This window comes from Engystomops pustulosus, chromosome 6 (genome assembly GCF_040894005.1).
Source record: "Engystomops pustulosus chromosome 6, aEngPut4.maternal, whole genome shotgun sequence".
NCBI classification, from domain to species: Eukaryota; Metazoa; Chordata; class Amphibia; order Anura; family Leptodactylidae; genus Engystomops; species Engystomops pustulosus.
Window position 1 is genome coordinate 23,183,481 of NC_092416.1, and position 22,989 is coordinate 23,206,469.

At 43.6% G+C, this 22,989-nt stretch overlaps 1 long non-coding RNA gene across 2 annotated transcripts; it reads right to left on the reverse strand.

Annotated features, from left to right (window-relative positions):
• Window positions 1-1,835: 1,835 nt before the first annotated feature.
• Window positions 1,836-17,928, reverse strand: LOC140065587 (uncharacterized). Of its 2 annotated transcripts, XR_011847966.1 has the most exons (6): window positions 17,873-17,928; window positions 17,445-17,471; window positions 16,675-16,701; window positions 3,695-3,721; window positions 3,253-3,294; window positions 1,839-1,880 (listed from the first exon to the last, which is right to left on the reverse strand). It is a non-coding gene; the product is annotated as an uncharacterized lncRNA (long non-coding RNA). The 2 variants fall into 2 exon arrangements; XR_011847967.1 differs by lacking the exon at window positions 3,695-3,721 and having other exon boundaries at window positions 1,836-1,880.
• Window positions 17,929-22,989: the final 5,061 nt, after the last annotated feature.

Here is a 22,989-nt window from a genome sequence, read left to right on the forward strand (position 1 = left end):
CCCCAGTCACACAGCAAAATGAGAAAAGCAGTTCCTTAAAAACAATGAAACAATAAAATGGCCAGCCCCATATCTAGAACATCCTTGGTGAGAAAGTTATGGCCAAGAAACCCAGAACAGTCTCATGACTTAGAAAAGAATGGAAAAATAGTAAACCAAAATCACACCAGAGCAGTATGAGAAACTGGGGATGTAATTTGGTGGCATATGTTATTTAAATCAAAAGCAAAAGACAGTTCTTACTGGTTAGGGACCATTCTCAGCCTTCGGAAAATGTTTAGGTCCATGCCAAAAATTATGGGTTTGGGTCCCTGAAACTGGATTTCAGTCAGAAGTTTGGGTTGTGCCAGCACTGATTGTGTTCCTTAAATTGTGATGACCAAACTGCATCAATCACAAGTGTTACTGAGGGGTAACTAGAACCCATTTGGCCATGACCACTTATGTCCGGTGTCCTATTTATGCTGCCTGCCCCATCCTACATATCTACCACTGGGTCTACGCTCATTATGGCAGCTCTGACCTCATCCAATGTCTCAAGTTGCTCTTTTCAAACTACAGGAGCAGATCAAAGGGTGGTGACCTGCTGGTTGTAGCATTGAGTAATTCAACTTTTCTTGGAAAGGTAAATGCTAAATTTACTTAAAGGTTGTAATTTATTATATTTATTACTGCAATCTATATTCAATCAGATATCTCTCCTGTAGGAATTAGATAAAAACATATTTCTGTTTAATTTTTTTCTGTTAAATTCTGAATGAAGGTCATAGACATAGACCTATAACTTATCTTCCCAAGGCCTACTAAAAATAGCGCAATTACATTTTTCTTATTAATTATGCTGAATTTTTAAACTTTATACCAACATTACATGTTATTATCCATTAGGAAATACATATTGTCCTGCAGATAATGAGCCCTTATACAGATCTGTACATGGAAACATCAAACTAAATACCAAGTTGTGGCTCTTAGAAGGAGGGGAGTAAAACGTGGAAACACACAATGGAAAAGGACTGCAAAATGACTATATATACTTCAGTATAAGCCTAGTTTTCAGCACAAAAAAGTGCTTAAAACCTCAAACTGCTTATACGCGAGTAAAAAAAAAAAAATAGTCAAATCCCACCTTTTGCCAGCCCCCCCTTCCCGCAGGACTTCTTTTCTTCTATCTGGCAGGACACTGCCAGACTGAAAAAGAGAAGAATCATGGGGGTAAAGGGAAGGTAAGCTTTGTATTTATCTTTTGCAGTTTTACTGGGGGCTCTGGCTATCTATACGGGGGCAGGTGCTGATTTTATACAAGGGAAGGTGCTGGCTATATACTGCTGGGGGGCATCCTAATTTCTTGGGGGCAGGTGGCTGTCTATAAACTAGAAGGCAGGGGCTAGCTGGCTATATACTAGGGGCTGGATGTGAGGAATGGGATGGCTATATACCTGCGGGGGCTGGCCAGCTATATACTAGGGAGCAGGAGGCTTGATAGCTTTATACTGGGGACAGTGGGCTGTCTATATACTAGAGGGCAGTGGCTAGCTGGCTATATACTAGGGGTTGGATGTGAGGAAAGGGATGGCTATGTACTGGAGGGGCTGGCTGGCTAAATACGGGGGGCATGGGATTGGCTAGCTATATACTGTGGGCTGGCTGGCTACATTGCAGACGGCATGGGCTGGCACCAATGCATTTTGCACGCTAAGCTTATACTCGAGTCAATAGGTTTCCTGTCTTTGTAGTAAATATTCGGGTGTATACTTTAATCATTGATGACAGGTTTATTTCAAAATATATCATCCCTGTGTCAGGATAAGTACTCCACATTAGGTGGTGCCCCCTACCTGACTGCACTGCTTCCTCAGGGCACATTCCAGGTTTTTCTTCTATTGTTTGAAACAAGAACAGAGAAAATAGAAATGTAATTTCTTCATTTTCTACAAATTTTTATCTAAAATGCAGAAAACAGGAATCCTGTTATAAAGACCAGGAATACAAAACATTGTGACAGAATTACTAATATTATCGACATTGCTGGATGATGGTCATTCACAGGCTCATAGGGGCAGATATACCAAGGGTTCTATGCCAATTTTCTCTAGAAATCTATCATCCATAATTTATCATACAATATATTTTAATAAAGGCTTCCAGGCCCCTTTTGAACTTGACATATAATCTACCCACAAGGTGTCATTCTACTGGGACCATCAGTGATCAGCTCTAATCTATGGGCAAACGAAGAAAAAAGTGTTTAATTTCCCTGCAGCGCCCCCTCTGGAGATATTCAGTATGACAATTTAAGGGGGCGCTATTACATGTGCATTACATTATATTGCATGATCAATCAGAGCCTCTAAGTGTATCGAAAAATAGAATTCAAAGATATAAAAATACTTAAAAAAAAACTTAAACATTTTGATCAACCCCCTGTCCCTATAATACAAATACAAAATAAAGGGAGCCATAACATAAAATACAGAAATGACTGCCCCATGTGGGAAACTCTTTTGAAAGAGGGAAAATATCTAAATGTCAAAATCAATGCTTCTTTGACACTTTGACACCGATATAAATTTGAAAGTCCCCAAAGAAAGATCAATGAAAATAACTGCTGGTCTTGAAAAAATACTCATGAAAGTATAAAAAAAAAGTTACAGATGTTAGAATATGGCCATGGAGAAAGATTTTTTTTTTTTTTAAAGATATTTTTGGTCGGGTTTCAAAGCAATACATTTGAAATCTCCATGATGATACAACCCAGGCAGCATTGCTTGCAGCATTTAAAGAGTTAACACCCACAATTGGTGCCAGCACTGATTAAATGGGGTTTTAAATAGGGGGTTTTGGCTCCAAACCGATAACAAATTTTGAGGTTTGGGCTCAGGTGCACTAGGCCAAACTTGAACTTTGGGATCTACTCATCCCAATTCAAGAGGTAGTGACCCGGTGTAGCAGGCCAGATTAACCCCATCCCAGATTTCTCCTGAGTATAGTTTGGCCATGTCAGAGGATACCTATGGGTATTAAGTAGCCTAGATCAGAGGATCTTCCGAGGTATAAAGTCATACAGGGCCATAGTATACCTCAAAGAATAAACACTATAATGGTGCCCTTTGAAGGTGGGAAGGATGAGGAGTGCTCACTCCTTCCCTGAAACTTCCCTTGATTGCGTGAACAACATATTTTATTTCGGTATTTCAAGGTATATCATCCCTGTGTCAGGATAAGTACTCCACATTAGGTGGTGCCCCTTACCTGACTGCACTGCTTCCTCGGGGCATCTTCCAGGTTTAGATTCTATTGTTTGAAACAAAAACAAAAACAATAATATAATTTCTCAATTTTCTACAACTTTTTATCTAAAATGCAGAAAACAGGAATCCTGTTATACTGACCAGGTATACAGAACATTGGGCGAAATTACTAATATTATAGACATTGCTGAATGATAGTCATTCATAGGCTCATGGGAGCAGATATACTCCATCTATCCTCCATAATTTATCATACAATATATTTTAACTGTATATGTTGCCTGTAGTAACACAACCTCCATTGTAAAGACATACAATGTATCCTACAAGATGCGATTTCCTGAATAAGAATTGACATCTACACTTTCCGATACATATTCCAGCTCATCATATCACAAAATATTGTCCTCAAACATAAATAGACATTTCTCCAGTGCATTTACTTGTCATCGATTGCTTTCCATCTGCATCTGAGAACAAAAACAGTGAAAATAATATCAAAATATTCCAAATGTCAACATCATAACCACTATCATCACCTGTTTCTAATGAGGCTCATAAAAATCTCACATATAGGGGGTCATTTACTAAGGGCCCTATTCGCGTTTTCCCGACGTGTTACCCGAATATTTCCGATTTGCGACGATTTTCCCTGAATTGCCCCGGATTTTTGGCGCACGTGATGGAAATCGGGAGGCGTGGCCGAACGAAAACCCGACGGATTCGGAAAAACTGCCGCATTTAAAACAAAAAATTGGTCGCACGCGCCATACTCACATGCACCAGGAAGAGATCAGTGAACTCCGACGCAACTTGGCGGACCTCGGCGCAGCAGCGACACCTGGTGGACATCGGGCGCAGGACCTTCATGAATCGCCGGAAGACCCGAACGCTTGTCGGCGAAGCCGCCGCTGGAACGCGAATGGACCGGGTAAGTAAATGAGCCCCATAATCTCCGCACAAGGTGTCGTTCTACTGGGACCTTCAGTAATCAGCTATAATCTATGGGCAAACTAAGTGTTAAATTTCCCTGCAGCGCCACCTATGGAGATTTTCAGCATGACAATGTAAGGGGGCGCTATTACATGTGTATTACTTTATATTGCACGATGAATTAGACCTCCTAGGATCTAAGTGTAACTAAAAAAATATAATTCAAATGTATTAAAACACTATAAAAACCTTAACATTTTAATCAACCCCCTGTCCCTATTATGAAAATATAAAATAAAGGGATTTATAACAAAATACAAAAATGACTGTTCCATATGGGAAACTTTTGCAAAAGGAAAAACATTAGAGATGAGCGAACACTAAAATGCTCGGGTACTCGTTATTCGAGACGAACTTTTCCCGATGCTCGAGTGCTCGTCTCGAATAACGAACCCCATTGAAGTCAATGGGAGACTCGAGCATTTTTCAAGGGGACCAAGGCTCTGCACAGGGAAGCTTGGCCAAACACCTGGGAACCTCAGAAAAGGATGGAAACACCACGGAAATGGACAGGAAACAGCAGGGGCAGCATGCATGGATGCCTCTGAGGCTGCATAATCGCACCATTATGCCAAAATTATGGGCAACAGCATGGCCATGACAGAGTGACAGAATGAAGCTAGATAGCATCTAAAACATCCAATAATTGACCCTGACACTATAGGGGACGGCATGCAGAGGCAGCGGCAGCAGGCTAGAGAGTGTCATGGCGACATACCCTAAATGGACTCAGGCTTCAAACCAATGGGTGGCAGAGAGGAACCAAAGGAGGTGAGCAAGAAGCGCTCAAATAATATCGGTACATGATAAAAGTTTGCCAGTATATTTTGTGGATTACACAGCAGGGTGGCGACAAAGTTAACATGGAAGCCATGAAAACAACCCAAAATTCTGCCTGACACAGCTCGTTTGATAAGGGGACGATGTATGGAGGCAGTGAACTAGTAGTAGATTAAAGGTGCTGCAGTTAAAACTATGTTAGTTGGATCTTGGCATGGAGCTGGCGCTCCGCTGCCAGGCGAGCTTTCGCCAATCCAAGCCCCTGTCTATAGGCTACTCCCCAAACAGCACTTCTAAGAACCTTTTGTATAAGATCAAGTGTAGTAGCGTTCTTATAAGTTTAGGATATGGCGGGTGAGGGGAATGTAAACAGATGCGCAAGAAGCGCTGAAATAATATCCCTAAATGGTAAAAGTTTGCAAGTATATTTTGGGGATTACACAGCAGGGTGGCGACAAAGTTAACAACTTTGATGTGGAATGCCCTGTAATAGCTCTTGGGCGGTGTGCCTTTTATCGCCTAGGCTCAGCAGTTTCAGCACCGCCTGCTGTCGCTTAGCGACGGCACTGCTGCTGTGCCTAGAGCTACCGACTGATGGCGCCATGCCCACGGATGGTAATTCGGAGGAGGAGGAGGTGGAGGAGGGGTGGGAGGAGGTATAGTAGGCCTTTGAGACCTGGACCGAGGTAGGCCCCGCAATTCTCTGCGTCGGCAGTATATGACCAGCCCCAGGGTCAGACTCGGTCCCAGCCTGCACCAAGTTAAGTGTAGTAGCGTTCTCATAAGTTTGGGATATGCCGGGTGAGGGGAATGTAAACAGATGCGCAAGAAGCGCTGAAATAATATCCCTAAATGGTAAAAGTTTGCCAGTATATTTTGTGGATAACACAGCAGGGTGGCGACAAAGTTAACAACTTTGATGTGGAATCCATGAAAACAACCCAAATTTCTGCCTGACACACCTCGTTTGATAAAGGGACGATGTATGGAGGCAGCTATATGGACGACTTTTGGAGGTAGCAATGGAGACAACGTGTGGAGGCTGCTATGGAGACAATTTAATTTGGATAGTGCCTGTATGTGGCAGTCCCAAACATTTTTCAAACCAGAGGAGCAGGTAGGTGGCCCTCCAGTAAAATGGGATAGATTGAGTGCCTGTATGTGGCAGTCCCAAAAATGTTTCAAACCAGAGGAGCAGGTAGGTGGCCCTCCAGTAAAATGGAATAGATTGAGTGCCTGTATGTGGCAGTCCCAAAAATTGTTCAAACCAGAGGAGCAGGTAGGTGGCCCTGCAGTAAAATGGAATAGATTGAGTGCCTGTATGTGGCAGTCCCAAAAATTGTTCAAACCAGAGGAGCAGGTAGGTGGCCCTGCAGTAAAATGGAATAGATTGAGTGCCTGTATGTGGCAGTCCCAAAAATGTTTCAAACCAGAGGAGCAGGTAGGTGGCCCTCCAGTAAAATGGGATAGATTGAGTGCCTGTATGTGGCAGTCCCAAAAATGTTTCAAACCAGAGGAGCAGGTAGGTGGCCCTCCAGTAAAATGGAATAGATTGAGTGCCTGTATGTGGCAGTCCCAAAAATTGTTCAAACCAGAGGAGCAGGTAGGTGGCCCTGCAGTAAAATGGAATAGATTGAGTGCCTGTATGTGGCAGTCCCAAAAATTGTTCAAACCAGAGGAGCAGGTAGGTGGCCCTGCAGTAAAATGGAATAGATTGAGTGCCTGTATGTGGCAGTCCCAAAAATGTTTCAAACCAGAGGAGCAGGTAGGTGGCCCTGCAGTAAAATGGAATAGATTGAGTGCCTGTATGTGGCAGTCCCAAAAATTGTTCAAACCAGAGGAGCAGGTAGGTGGCCCTGCAGTAAAATGGAATAGATTGAGTGCCTGTATGTGGCAGTCCCAAAAATGTTTCAAACCAGAGGAGCAGGTAGGTGGCCCTCCAGTAAAATGGAATAGATTGAGTGCCTGTATGTGGCAGTCCCAAAAATTGTTCAAACCAGAGGAGCAGGTAGGTGGCCCTGCAGTAAAATGGAATAGATTGAGTGCCTGTATGTGGCAGTCCCAAAAATTGTTCAAACCAGAGGAGCAGGTAGGTGGCCCTGCAGTAAAATGGAATAGATTGAGTGCCTGTATGTGGCAGTCCCAAAAATTGTTCAAACCAGAGGAGCAGGTAGGTGGCCCTGCAGTAAAATGGAATAGATTGAGTGCCTGTATGTGGCAGTCCCAAAAATTGTTCAAACCAGAGGAGCAGGTAGGTGGCCCTGCAGTAAAATGGAATAGATTGAGTGCCTGTATGTGGCAGTCCCAAAAATTGTTCAAACCAGAGGAGCAGGTAGGTGGCCCTGCAGTAAAATGGAATAGATTGAGTGCCTGTATGTGGCAGTCCCAAAAATTGTTCAAACCAGAGGAGCAGGTAGGTGGCCCTGCAGTAAAATGGAATAGATTGAGTGCCTGTATGTGGCAGTCCCAAAAATGTTTCAAACCAGAGGAGCAGGTAGGTGGCCCTGCAGTAAAATGGAATAGATTGAGTGCCTGTATGTGGCACTCACAAAAATTGTTTCAAACAGAGGACCGGGTAGGTGGCCCTCCAGAAAAATTAAATGCATGAAGTACTATAGCAAGAGCCAGTGGGCCCTGTCAAAAAATAGCCAGTTTCCTCTGCTTTACTGTACAAAGAGGAGGAGAAGGAGGAAAATGAGGAGGAGGAGGAGGAGTGGATCAATTATTCAGGTTGAGCTTCCTTCACCTGGTGGAGATTGGAAATTCTGAGAAATCCAGCCTTTATTCATTTTAATAAGCGTCAGCCTGTCAGCGCTGTCAGTCGACAGGCGTGTACGCTTATCGGTGATGATGCCACCAGCTGCACTGAAAACCCGCTCGGACAAGACGCTAGCGGCAGGGCAGGCAAGAACCTCCAAGGCGTAGAGCGCCAGTTCGTGCCACATGTCCAGCTTTGAAACCCAGTAGTTGTAGGGAGCTGTGTGATCATTTAGGACGATGGTATGGTCAGCTACGTACTCCCTCACCATCTTTCTGTAAAGATCAGCCCTACTCTGCCGAGACTGGGGACAGGTGACAGTGTCTTGCTGGGGTGACATAAAGCTGGCAAAAGCCTTGTAAAGCGTACCCTTGCCAGTGCTGGACAAGCTGCCTGCTCGCCTACTCTCCCTCGCTACTTGTCCCGCAGAACTACGCACTCTGCCGCTAGCGCTGTCAGAAGGGAAATACTGTTTCAGCTTGTGCACCAGGGCCTGCTGGTATTCATGCATTCTCACACTCCTTTCCTCTCCAGGGATGAGAGTGGGAAGATTTTGCTTGTACCGTGGGTCCAGGAGAGTGAACACCCAGTAATCGGTGCTGGAATAAATTCTTTGAACGCGAGGGTCACGGGATAGGCAGCCTAGCATGAAATCTGCCATATGCGCCAGAGTACCAACACGTAAGAATTCACTCCCCTCACTGGCCTGACTGTCCATTTCCTCCTCCTCCAACTCCTCCAACTCCTCTTCTTCTGCCCATACACGCTGAACAGTGAAGGACTCAACAATGGTCCCCTCTTGTGTCTCGCCAACATTCTCCTCCTCTTCCTCCTCATCCTCCTCCACCTCCACCTCCTCCGATATGCGCTGAGAAACAGACCTCAGGGTGCTTTGGCTATCAACAAGGGAATATTCTTCCCCCGTCTCTTGTGACGAGCGCAAAGCTTCCGACTTCATGCTGACCAGAGAGTTTTTCAACAGGCCAAGCAGCGGGATGGTGAGGCTGATGATGGCGGCATCGCCACTGACCATCTGTGTTGACTCCTCAAAGTTACTCAGCACCTGACAGATATCAGACATCCACGTCCACTCCTCATTGTAGACTTGAGGAAGCTGACTGACCTGACTACCAGTTCTGGTGGAAGTTGACATCTGGCAGTCTACAATCGCTCTGCGCTGCTGGTAAACTCTGGATAACATGGTCAGTGTTGAATTCCACCTCGTGGGCACGTCGCACAACAGTCGGTGAGCGGGCAGTTGGAGGCGGCGCTGCGCTGCCCTGAGAGTGGCAGCATCTGGGCTGGACTTCCTGAAATGCGCACAGATGCGGCGCACCTTCGTGAGCAAATCAGACAGATTGGGGTATGTCTTGAGGAAACGCTGCACTATCAGATTTAACACATGGGCCAGGCATGGCACATGTGTCAGTCTGCCGAGTTGCAGAGCCGCCACCAGGTTACGGCCGTTGTCACACACAACCATTCCCGGCTTGAGGTTCAGCGGTGCCAGCCACAGATCAGTCTGCGCCGTGATGCCCTGTAATAGCTCTTGGGCGGTGTGCCTTTTGTCGCCTAGGCTCAGCAGTTTGAGCACCGCCTGCTGTCGCTTAGCGACGGCACTGCTGCTGTGCCTAGAGCTACCGACTGATGGCGCCGTGCCCACGGATGGTAGTTCGGAGGAGGAGGTGGAGGAGGGGTGGGAGGAGGAGGAGGCATAGTAGGCCTGAAACACCTGGACCGAGGTAGGCCCCGCAATCCTCGGCGTCGGCAGTATATGAGCAGCCCCAGGGTCAGACTCGGTCCCAGCCTCCACCAAGTTAACCCAATGTGCCGTCAGCGATAAATAGTGGCCCTGCCCGGCAGCACTCGTCCACGTGTCCGTGGTCAGGTGGACCTTGTCAGAAACGGCGTTGGTCAGGGCACGGATGATGTTGTCTGACACGTGCTGGTGCAGGGCTGGGACGGCACATCGGGAAAAGTAGTGGCGGCTGGGGACCGAATACCGAGGGGCGGCCGCCGCCATGAGGTTGCGAAAGGCCTCGGTCTCTACTAGCCTATAGGGCAGCATCTCCAGGCTAAGCAATCTGGAGATGTGCACATTAAGGGCTTGGGCGTGCGGGTGGGTTGCACTATATTTGCGTTTCCGCTCCAGCGTCTGGGGTATGGAGAGCTGAACGCTGGTGGATGCTGTGGAGGATCGTGGAGGCGACGATGGGGTTTTTGTGGCAGGGTCCTGGGCAGGGGGCTGACTAGCAGCTGACACAGGGGAAGGAGCAGTGGTGTGCACGGCCGGAGGTGAACGGGCTTGTTGCCACTGAGTGGGGTGCTTAGCATTCATATGCCTGCGCATACTGGTGGTAGTTAAGCTAGTAGTGGTGGAACCCCTGCTGAGCCTGGTTTGGCAAATGTTGCACACCACAGTCCGTCGGTCATCCGGTGTTTCCTTAAAGAACCTCCACACTTCTGAAGATCTAGCCCTCGCCGCAAGAGCCCTCACCACGGGAGCTTCACTAGTTGACAGTGGCGCTGATGCACCAGCTCTGGCCCTGCCTCTCCGTCTGGCCCCACCACTGCCTCTTCCAACCTGTTCAGGTCGAGGACTCTCCTCCGTCTCAGAAGCACTGTGTTCACCCGGCCTCTCAACCCAGCTTGGGTCTGTCACCTCATCATCCTCCGATCCCTCAGTCTGCTCCCCCCTCGGACTTCCTGCCCTGACAACAACTTCCCCACTGTCTGACAACCGTGTCTCCTCATCGTCGGACACCTCTTTACACACTTCCACTACGTCAAGAAGGTCATCATCACCCACAGACTGTGACTGGTGGAAAACCTGGGCATCGGAAAATTGCTCAGCAGCAACCGGACAAGTGGTTTGTGACTGTGGGAAGGGTCCAGAAAACAGTTCCTCAGAGTATGCCGGTTCAAATGCCAAATTTTCCTGGGAGGGGGCAGACTGGGGGGGAGGAGGCTGAGGTGCAGGAGCTGGAGGAGTGGCGATTTCGGTGACATGGGTGGACTGCGTGGAAGACTGACTGGTGGTGGACAAATTGCTCGAAGCATTGTCAGCAATCCACGACATCACCTGTTCGCACTGTTCTGGCCTCAACAGTGCTCTACCACGAGTCCCAGTAACTTCAGACATGAACCTAGGGAGTGTAGCTCTGCGGCGTTCCCCTGCTCCCTCATCAGCAGGTGGTGTCTCACCCCGCCCAGGACCACGGCCTCTGACCCCTGCAGTAGTTGGACGCCCACGTCCCCGCCCTCGTCCTCTACCCCTAGCCCTCGGGTTAAACATTTTTAAAATGAGAGTTATAACTTTATTTTTTTTTTTTTACTTTTTTTTGTTTTTTTTTGTGTTTTTTTTTTTTTTTGTGTTTTTTGTTTTTTTTTGAGTTTTTAAAACCAAACAATGCTATCCTATTGCTATGGCTATTTTCTAGCCAAGTATCAAAGCACACTACTATGCCAGATGAGATGACACTGAGTTATTGGCTAATAGAAATCCAACCCCTACTGAATTTTGCCACTTCGGCCTTTGCTATGGATATGTGCGCCACTAAGCGCAGAACACAGCGGTCGCAAGTCTCACTACAAATTGCTCAGAATTGGCAAGTACATGCACTGCAGAAACTACAGCCACCAGCAGATCAACCAGAAATGAAATATATAGAACGCTACTGTAGGCTTCAAGAAGCTGTTTGTATTCTCCTATGGCTATTTTCTAGCCAAGTATCAAAGGAAGCACAGTACTATGCCAGATGAGATGACACTGAGTTATTGCCTAATAGAAATCCAACCCCTACTGAATTTTGCCACTTTGGCCTTTGCTATGGATATGTGCGCCACTAAGCGCAGAACACAGCGGTCGCAAGTCTCACTACAAATTGCTCAGAATTGGCAAGTACATGCACTGCAGAAACTACAGCCACCAGCAGATCAACCAGAAATCAAATATATAGAACGCTACTGTAGGCTTCAAGAAGCTGTTTGTATTCTCCTATGGCTATTTTCTAGCCAAGTATAAAAGGAAGCACAGTACTATGCCAGATGAGATGACACTGAGTTATTGCCTAATAGAAATCCAACCCCTACTGAATTTTGCCACTTTGGCCTTTGCTATGGATATGTGCGCCACTAAGCGCAGAACACAGCGGTCGCAAGTCTCACTACAAATTGCTCAGAATTGGCAAGTACATGCACTGCAGAAACTACAGCCACCAGCAGATCAACCAGAAATCAAATATATAGAACGCTACTGTAGGCTTCAAGAAGCTGTTTGTATTCTCCTATGGCTATTTTCTAGCCAAGTATCAAAGGAAGCACAGTACTATGCCAGATGAGATGACACTGAGTTATTGCCTAATAGAAATCCAACCCCTACTGAATTTTGCCACTTCGGCCTTTGCTATGGATATGTGCGCCACTAAGCGCAGAACACAGCGGTCGCAAGTCTCACTACAAATTGCTCAGAATTGGCAAGTACATGCACTGCAGAAACTACAGCCACCAGCAGATCAACCAGAAATCAAATATATAGAACGCTACTGTAGGCTTCAAGAAGCTGTTTGTATTCTCCTATGGCTATTTTCTAGCCAAGTATCAAAGGAAGCACAGTACTATGCCAGATGAGATGACACTGAGTTATTGCCTAATAGAAATCCAACCCCTACTGAATTTTGCCACTTCGGCCTTTGCTATGGATATGTGCGCCACTAAGCGCAGAACACAGCGGTCGCAAGTCTCACTACAAATTGCTCAGAATTGGCAAGTACATGCACTGCAGAAACTACAGCCACCAGCAGATCAACCAGAAATCAAATATATAGAACGCTACTGTAGGCTTCAAGAAGCTGTTTGTATTCTCCTATGGCTATTTTCTAGCCAAGTATCAAAGGAAGCACAGTACTATGCCAGATGAGATGACACTGAGTTATTGCCTAATAGAAATCCAACCCCTACTGAATTTTGCCACTTCGGCCTTTGCTATGGATATGTGCGCCACTAAGCGCAGAACACAGCGGTCGCAAGTCTCACTACAAATTGCTCAGAATTGGCAAGTACATGCACTGCAGAAACTACAGCCACCAGCAGATCAACCAGAAATGAAATATATAGAACGCTACTGTAGGCTTCAAGAAGCTGTTTGTATTCTCCTATGGCTATTTTCTAGCCAAGTATCAAAGGAAGCACAGTACTATGCCAGATGAGATGACACTGAGTTATTGCCTAATAGAAATCCAACCCCTACTGAATTTTGCCACTTCGGCCTTTGCTATGGATATGTGCGCCACTAAGCGCAGAACACAGCGGTCGCAAGTCTCACTACAAATTGCTCAGAATTGGCAAGTACATGCACTGCAGAAACTACAGCCACCAGCAGATCAACCAGAAATCAAATATATAGAACGCTACTGTAGGCTTCAAGAAGCTGTTTGTATTCTCCTATGGCTATTTTCTAGCCAAGTATCAAAGGAAGCACACTACTATGCCAGATGAGATGACACTGAGTTATTGCCTAATAGAAATCCAACCCCTACTGAATTTTCCCACTTCGGTCTTTGCTATGGATATGTGTGCCACTAAGAGCTAAACACAACGGTAGCAAGTCCCCCTGCTAATTCCTCACAAAATGGTAAAAAATGGAAATTAAAATAAAAAAAGTAGAACGTTATTGTAGCCCTAAGAAGGGCTGTTGGGTTCTTTGAGAATCACTCCTGCCTAACAGTAAGCTAATAGAACACCCTAACGCTTTCCCTGACCAGCAGCAGCTCTCTCCCTAGCGGCATCCAGACACAGAATGATCCGAGCAGCGCGGCCAGCGGCTAGTCTATCCCAGGGTCACCTGATCTGGCCAGCCAACCACTGCTATCGACGTGTAAGGGTACCACGTCATGCTGGGTGGAGTGCAGAGTCTCCTGGCTTGTGATTGGCTCTGTTTCTGGCCGCCAAAAAGCAAAACGGCGGGAGCTGCCATTTTCTCGAGCGGGCGAAGTATTCGTCCGAGTAACGAGCAGTTTCGAGTACCCTAATGCTCGACCGAGCATCAAGCTCGGACGAGCATGTTCGCTCATCTCTAAAAAACATCTTAATGTCAAAATCAATGCTTCTTTACCATTTCAACACCAGTATAAATTTGAAAAGTCCCCAATGAAAGATCAATGAATATAACTGCTGGTCCTGAAAAAATACTTACCAGAGTATAAAATAAATGTAGAGATGTTAAAATATATAGGCATGGAGAAATATTTTTTGTCGGGTTTCAAAGCCTTTAATTTGAAATCTCCATGATGATACAAACCCAGGCAGCGTTGCTTGCAACATTTAAAGAGTTAACACCAACGATCGGTGGGTGTGTTAAATCGGGGATTTTGGCTTCAAGCCTAAAACAAATTTTTAGTTTTGGGCTCAGGTGAAGTAGGCCAAACTTGAACTTTGGGGTCTACTCATCAGTAATGCTGAGATATTGCACTGATTTGGCTTCCAGAAAAATTTAAGTTCTACTAGGTGATGTAAATATATGCAAATTGGTTGAAAGCATCAAATTGTGTAAAAATGTGTAATATCCACAAGTATTGTAATATACTCACCCATAAATTTAACTCTCTTCTTTGAAAGGGCTCCTGAGTAGTATTTGCTCTTAGGGTTCTACTTCTTGAGAGGCTTCTTGATTCTACATTCTGAATATTTTCCACGTAATTGACTTTTTTATTTTTTACTTGACCTTGTCTTGCTGATTACCTTTATTGAAACCCAGTTTGTCTCTGACTTACAAACCTGAACTGCCTGCCCCAACCTATATTTTAACGACTGACTCTAAGCTAATGATGCCAGACACAACCCCAGCCCATTACTGAAGTCCCTCTTGGTTGTCTCCTGGTGCAATGTGACAGGGTCTATTTGCTTTAGGACCAGATTTCAAATATGCAGGACCAATTGAAGAGATAGCGACCTGGTGTAGTAGGCCAGAATAACCCCATCCCTGATTATACCTGAGTATAGTTAGGGGCATACCTGAGGATACATTGGGGTATTAAGTAGCCTAGACCAGAGGATTCTCCGAGGTATAAAGTAGCCTAGACCAGAGGATCCACCAAGGTATAAAGTAGCCTAGACCAGAGGATCCACCAAGGTATAAAGTAGCCTAGACCAGAGGATCCTCTGAGGTATAAAGTAGCCTAGACCAGAGGATCCTCCGAGGCATAAAGTAGCCTAGACCAGAGGATCCTCTGAGGTATAAAGTAGCCTAGACCAGAGGATCCTCTGAGGTATAAAGTAGCCAAGACCAGAGGATCCACCAAGGTATAAACTAGCCTAGACCAGAGGATCCTCTGAGGTATAAAGTAGCCTAGACCGGAGGATTCTCCGAGGTATAAAGTAGCCTAGACCAGAGGATCCACCAAGGTATAAAGTAGCCTAGACCAGAGGATCCACCAAGGTATAAAGTAGCCTAGACCAGAGGATCCTCTGAGGTATAAAGTAGCCTAGACCAGAGGATCCTCCGAGGCATAAAGTAGCCTAGACCAGAGGATCCTCTGAGGTATAAAGTAGCCTAGACCAGATGATCCTCTGAGGTATAAAGTAGCCTAGACCAGAGGATCCTCTGAGGCATAAAGTAGCCTAGACCAGTGGATCATCTGAGGTATAAAGTAGCCGAGACCAGAGGATCCTCCGAGGTATAAAGTAGCCTAGACCAGAGGATCCTCTGAGGTATAAAGTAGCCTAGACCAGAGGATCCTCCGAGGTATAAAGTAGCCTAGACCAGAGTATCCACCAAGGTATAAAGTAGCCTAGACCAGAGGATCCTCTGAGGTATAAAGTAGCCTAGACCAGAGGATCCTCTGAGGTATAAAGTAGCCTAGACCAGAGGATCCTCCGAGGCATAAAGTAGCCTAGACCAGAGGATCCTCTGAGGTATAAAGTAGCCTAGACCAGAGGATCCTCTGAGGCATAAAGTAGCCTAGACCAGAGGATCATCTGAGGTATAAAGTAGCCTAGACCAGAGGATCCTCCGAGGTATAAAGTAGCCTAGACCAGAGGAACCTCCGAGGTATAAAGTAGCCTAGACCAGAGTATCCACCAAGGTATAAAGTAGCCTAGACCAGAGGATCCTCCGAGTTATAAAGTAGCCTAGACCAGAGGATCCTCTGAGGTATAAAGTAGCCTATACTAGAGGATCCTCCGAGTTATAAAGTCAGCCCAGGCCACAGTATACCTCAAAGAATAAAAACTATAATGGTGCCCGATGTAGGTGGGAGGGGTGAGAAACTTCCCCGATTGTGTGAACAACATATTTAATTTGGTGTTAGGTTGTGTTTTCATTATGTTAAATTCATAATCATGTTAATTCAAGCCCATGAAAAGTAACATGAAAAAGCCGCGTCTATACCGCATTTAGAAAGACGCCATGTGAACGCGATATCATCCTGCACTCACACACCTCTCATTTACATGGAATTTCCATTCAATAAATTATGTTGATTCAAACCAAGTTTATGTTAAACCAAAGTGAACTCAATGTTGTACTGCATTTACGTAAATGCGATGTGAACACGATATTAGCCTATATTCACACACTTTTCATTTATATCACATTTACATTACTTTAACACCACATATGAAAACCCTGATTTCAGGATTTATACACCAAAAGATCTGGCGGACAAGTCCTGATAAATGTCCTCTATAGAGTGGAGTATACAAATAGAGTATATAAATGTCCCTATGTATAGAGTATATCCTAAATCTATCCTGTCCTGAATAAGCATCTGCATTTATTAATACACTGGTGATACATCCATAATTCCATATTCCAGTTCATTGGATCACAAAAGAGGCTCCTCGTTTCCCAACCTAAAATCTTAAAAATAAATAGATATTTTCCAGTACATTTACCTGATATCGGTATTTGTTCACCAACATCTGTGATAGAAACAGGGGGATTACATTTTTGTTAAAATTTGATCAACATATTTTATAACCGAAATTATTGTAAAAAATCCTGGATCTGGCCCAAGTAATAGCTAATGTGAGGTACGGGGTAAGAGAGCTCCACTACACACCCAGTTCACGAGGAGTTGCCATTATTGGCCATGTCCTTTATAACAACAAATAAGGCTCTATCTCTAGAAATTTATTCTCCATAATTTATCATAGAATCTTTCGATAAAAGCTTCTAGGCCCCTATTGAATTTTTTGTTGACTTTAATATATGGTAGGAATATATTATATGCTGGTGTATGATGGAAGCCATGTCAACCTCCCACCAGCACCACCACCAGCTCCTTCATAAGGAGGCTTAGACCCTACTGGTGTATCCCAAGGGCGGCTGCCACCGGGCAAAACTGTGCCTGGCTCTGCCTGCCATAGTTTTATGTAAAAATTTGTGAACGTTAAGTTGAGAATGTAAGGAGGCTTTAGGTAGTGCAAAACAATGCAGTGGGGACGCTGGCTGCAATGATTGCAATGATTTTAGGAAAAAATTGGCACTCGGATACTAATAAATGTCCCCTATAAAGTGTATTCTGAATGAGAAATTACATCTTTTCAATACACTGGTGATACATCCAGAATTCCATATTCCAGCTCATTGTATCACAAAAGAGGCTCCTCATTTCCTAACCTAAAATCTTGTACATAAATAGACATTTTTCCAGGACATTTACCTGGTATTGAAAATTTTCCATCAGTATCTGAGATAGAAACAGAGGAATTACTTGTTAAAATAGGATCAACATATTCCAGAAATCACACATCAGATATGAAAACCCCCATAAGGACATTTCTTGTTGGCAAGGCTGGAATATCCACAAATATGGCACATCTTCACTTAAAAAGTGTCTTTATTATTGTAAAAGATGAACTGGACTAGTGCCTTTGTCAAGGGGCAGGGGCCTGGGACAGTTTCTGTTTTTGTGTCATTCTCTAATATACTTCCTTATGGCCAGGACATTGTCCCCGGCCGTGTCTATGCTGAGCCCCTCTGACTACTTGGTGCATGTGATGTGGTGGTTACTAAAGTCCCATCAGAACTGCTGTAACTTGTCATAGAAAATCACCCAGAATAAATAACCAGCTTCATGTGATCTCTCACCATAAAATACTGCAGCCAATATCCATAACTGAGAGATCCAGAGACTCCGCATTTCTGTGAAGAAAGAGAAAGAAAAAAAGAACAGGCAGCAGTGATAAGTAATAGGAGGCCAAGTACTAGACTGGTAATAGTCCTAGTAATAGTCCTGGTAATAGTCCTAGTAATAGCCCTAGTAATAGCTCTAGTAATTGCTCTAGTAATTGCCCTAGTAATAGTCCTAGTAATAGTCCTAGTGTCACGGGTGACCCCGCGTTCCGAGACATGCACCCGTGCACTGTCCGGCCCTGGTCTGGTATCATGGCGTAGGTGCCCCCGCAATCCATGTTGTGGATCCGATTTTTCAGAATTCAAATTGTTTGTGACACATTGAACTTCATGTTATTTGAAACATTTGAGTGACATATTTTGAATTTATTTATGAAATAACTGAAAAACTTTTTTAAATGTTTGAACTACACCCCTTAAATTATTCAAAAAACGTATTTAAGGAGCTTAATTAACTCTTTAGGTTTTCTTCAAAGTTAGATCAAAATGTAGATGAGAGCACAGATGGCAGAGGTATGCAGCTGGGCAGTGAAGGGGTTAATTGTCTGTGGTGTGCCATTGATTTATGGTGTGGAGGGTCACTCTAGGCATCTGAACTCCTTTATTTGTGAAGGAAAATGAGGAGATCAGATACTGATAAGGTGAGTTCAGCCAGGGAAAGTTTTGGGGGGGACTTTTATCCCTCCGCTGACATGTTGCTCAGAGCCTTAGCGCTCAGAAACTACAGGATGAATCCTGTTACCCTGCGTTTTGTGACAGAGTGACAGACAGAAGTCATGGTGTCTTTATGCACTGCTGCCCATAACATTGGGGAACGTCATGGTGGCTTGAGGGGTTAGTTGGCTGATAGCTAAAATGATCCTAACTAAATAGTTAATGACCTGTGCAGGGGGGAGCAGAGAGCAGTCAGCAAGAACCTCTGCTGGACGATAGGTCACGAGTTGCCTCTTAAATCATCCAGGCTGCCATTCTGCCACCTCTGATATCTGCCGCCTGATGCAAGATTTTCATCCTTCCTCATGGCAGATGCAGCCCTGAGTCCTGATAATAGTTCTAGCCCAAGTAATAGCTCAAGTAATAGTCCTAGAAATAGCCCGAGTAATAGTCCTAAAAATAGTCCAAGTATAGTCCTAGTAATAGCCCGATTAATAGCCCTAGTAATAGTCCTAGTAATATCCCTAGTAATAGTACTCATAATAGTCCTAGTAATAGCCGTAGTATTCGTCCTAATAATAGTCCTAATAATGGTCATAGTAAGAGCTTTACTAATAGTCCATGTAATAGTCCTGGTAATATTCCTAGTAATAGTCCTAGTAATAGTTCTAGCAATATTCCTAGTAATATTCCTAGTAATAGCCCTAGTAAGAATCGTGGTAATAATCCTTATAATAGTCCTAGTAATGGTCATAGTAATAGTCCTAATAATGTTCCTCACAATGGATTTAGTAATAACTATACTAACAGTCCTAATAATAGTCCTAATAATAATCCTAGTAATAGCCCTAGCAATAGTCCTAATAATATTCCTCACAATGGTTATAGTAATAGCTCTACTAATAGTCCTAGAAATAGCCCTAGTAGTAGTCCTGGCAATAGTCCTGGTAATAGTCCTAGTAATAGCCCTAGTAGTAGTCCTGGTAATAGTCCTAGTAATAGTCCTAATAATAACCCTAGTTATAGTCCTACTAATAGTTCTAGTAATAGTCCTAGTAAATATTAGACTTGTTGGTTTCTGCTGAGTGAGAGATACAAATAGCTTTACTTTACTATGTACAATCATCAAGGGCCATGAATAGGAAACTTAAAGGGGTTGACCTCTTTACTTCATGTTTTTTGTAATGTATGTGAGGGTGGGTGGCAGAATATTAGGTAGTTTACCAATATACATCTAGTAATAGATCTGATCTGCTTTCTTAATATGTAAAGTGAAGCCTCCTCTCTTCTACCTCATCATCCAGAGATTCCAGTCCATAAAATGGCCGCAGATGGAGGGTCATGTGGTCTCTGGCAGGGCGATTGTTCATGGACAATTAGAGATCACATGACCCTCCATCTGCAGCCATTTTATGGACAGGAAGGTCTGGCTGACAAGGTAAAGGACAGGAGGCTTCACTTTACACATCAGAAAAGCGGAGCAGAACTATTACTAGATGTATATTGGTAAATTACCTTATATCCTGCCCCCCCTCCAACACTTACACACATTACAAAACATCAAGTAAAGTGTCCAATTCCCATTGCTTTATTAATTGTATTAATCATATTGTATATACATGCAAAACTATATATAAAGTTATTGGTTGTTAGATGGAGACCGGTAGCTTCTGTACATCATTACATTTCTTCATGTTTATATTGTTTCATTATTTAATTATTTTAATTAATTAAAATGGAATATGTGTCCGTACTTTTGGTAATGTTCCCTTATTGAGAATTTAAACAATTTTACATTTGAAGAATGGTCATTGCTATTTTCAAAATAATTTAGAAAAATGTGTAAACTGCTACATGACAACCTATAAATGTCACTACTTACCTTCTCCTCGTCTTCTCAAGACTGTAACCATTAGGACATGGGGTGGTGTTTTTATACTGTATTTTACAGGATCTTCGCTCATGAAAGTCAATTTATAAAAAAAATAAATAAAACAACACCTCCGGTGCGCCGCCTGTGCCAATTGTTAAAGAAGAGTCTGGCAGAGGAACAATGTGACGATTTATAGTAAGTGACTGTGAAAACCTCTTCACGTCTTCCTGTGGAAAAATTTTATGTGAATACTGATTTTCCTCTCCCCTCTATGAAGCACATTCCTCAGAGGGTCCCATAAAACCCTATAATAATAGCATTAATGTCACTAGAAGAAGTTCCCATCCTGTCCTTGAAGGAGTTGACCATTTTCAATTATTCTCTTCCATTGGACATGTCTCTGCATGTATTTGTACCTATAACTTTGCCATCTTTGAGAGCTTTAGTCTTCCCCTTCTTCTCCCTGAATGCTCCAGCCTGTCCTCCTGGTGTCTCCCACAGCACCTCTCTCTCCCTGTCCTTCTCACTGACAAACACAGGGAGAGGGGAGGAGCACGAGTCATAGACCCACATTTACTAAGGGCCATGCGCCGATTTTCTGTTGGACTTAGGATTTTTTTTAGGGGGAAACAACACAGGTATTTAAGAAGTGTCCGTGCTACATTTGTGTCACATGCAACCCTTTTGTGGTGCACTATTCTTTATGCAACATAAATTTCTGCACCGAAGGGAGTGTTCCGGTGCTCAGTCGGACTGTGCGCCATATTTATTATGCAAAGTCCGACAGAAGTGTGTTGTACGCCCCATGTTAAAGGTGCACCAAAAAAAAAGTTGATGCACTCTGTCGGGGCATAATCTTCTACTGTAGCTCCTCCTATCCATCAGTGCTCACACAGGTAAAAAAAAAAGCATCATGGAGAGACTGTAGACAACACAAAAGTAAGTATCAGGAAAACTGAATGACGTGATTAACATTGAGGGGCTATTATTAAGGCAGTAAAGGCACATGGGTAACTTATTTGAAGAGTGGCCAACCCTTTTACCATATATTCATGATATTATATGCCTACACATATGCTATATATGTTAGCAAACATTGCTTAGTTTATTTAAATTAAACATAAATGACTCTGTAATGGCTCTCGGCTGAGTGTAGACTGGTGGTCACATGAAGAAACTTGGATAAATTATGATAAGGCAATAAATTGTACGGCGTAATATATTTCACTTGGAGTTATATGGAAAACTACAAATCATAAAAAATGAAGCTTACTACACAACAAGAAAGAAAGAAACAGAGAGAGAGAAAGAAAAATAGAAAGTAAGAACAAACGAACGAAAGAACAAATGAACAAAAGAAATGCCAGCCCTTCAAAATGGTGAAACAAAATCTGTAAACTTTACTCCACAGTTTTTCAAGCAAAAGGTAAGTAAAGTGGTTTAACCCCTTACCGATGTGTGAGGTGCTAGTATGCCACATGTCGGCTGCGGATGAATAGAGAGGGATCACGTGCTGTGCCCTCTCTAAAGCCGGCAAGTGGTAGCGCATCCATGGTCACCAGCAAAGTTGCTGGAGGCTTCGAAAAGATGGTGGCACGATTCGTACATTGTAATGAATGAGAAGGAAAATCCCCACACACTGCCATACTGTACTATGGCAGTGTATCATAGGATCAATCAGACAATCAAGGGTTAAAGTATAAGTAAAAAAGTAACAAAATTATAAAATTAAATAAATTAAAAATTATATTAAAAAACCTAAGGATTCAAATTACCCCCCTTTACCTAGAACTGATATAAATAAACAGTAACAATCATAAACATATTAGGCTTTGCTGCATCCAAAAATGCCTGATATATCAAAATATAATAATTGTTTTTCATGACATTCAACCCCGTAATGGAAAATAGCGCCCAAAAATTGAAAATGGAACTTTTTTACCATTTGGAACAATATAAAAAAATGAAGTAAAAAGTGATCAAAAGGCCGTAGTGTCCTAAAAATAGAACCATTGAAAACGTCATCAAAACCTCGCAAAAAATGTTACCACCCACAGCTCCGTACATCAAAGTATGAAAAATTTATGAGCGCCAGAAGATGGCAAAATAAAAAATTGTTTTTGTACAAGTTTTAATCTTTGTAAATGTATGAAAACATTATAAAACCTATATAAATTTGTTATCCCTGTGATCGCACCGACCCAAAGAATAAAGTAGACATGGCATTTGGGGTGCAGAATGAAAGCCGTAAAATACATTAATTTTTTTCCCGCTTCCCAGTACACAGCATGGAAAATTAAATACCATCACTATGAAGTGCAATTTGTTATGCAGAAAACAAGCTGTCACACAGCTCTTTAAATGCAAAAATGAAAAAGCTATAGATTCTTAACCCCTTCACGCTCCGTGACGGATATATCCGCCACGGAGCTGTGAAGGTTGTATGAAGAAGGCTCACGGGCTGAGCCTTCTTCATGCAGAGATGGGCTTTGCTGCATATCGCAGCAAAGACCCATCGCTATCACCCGCGGTCGGTGCTTGCACC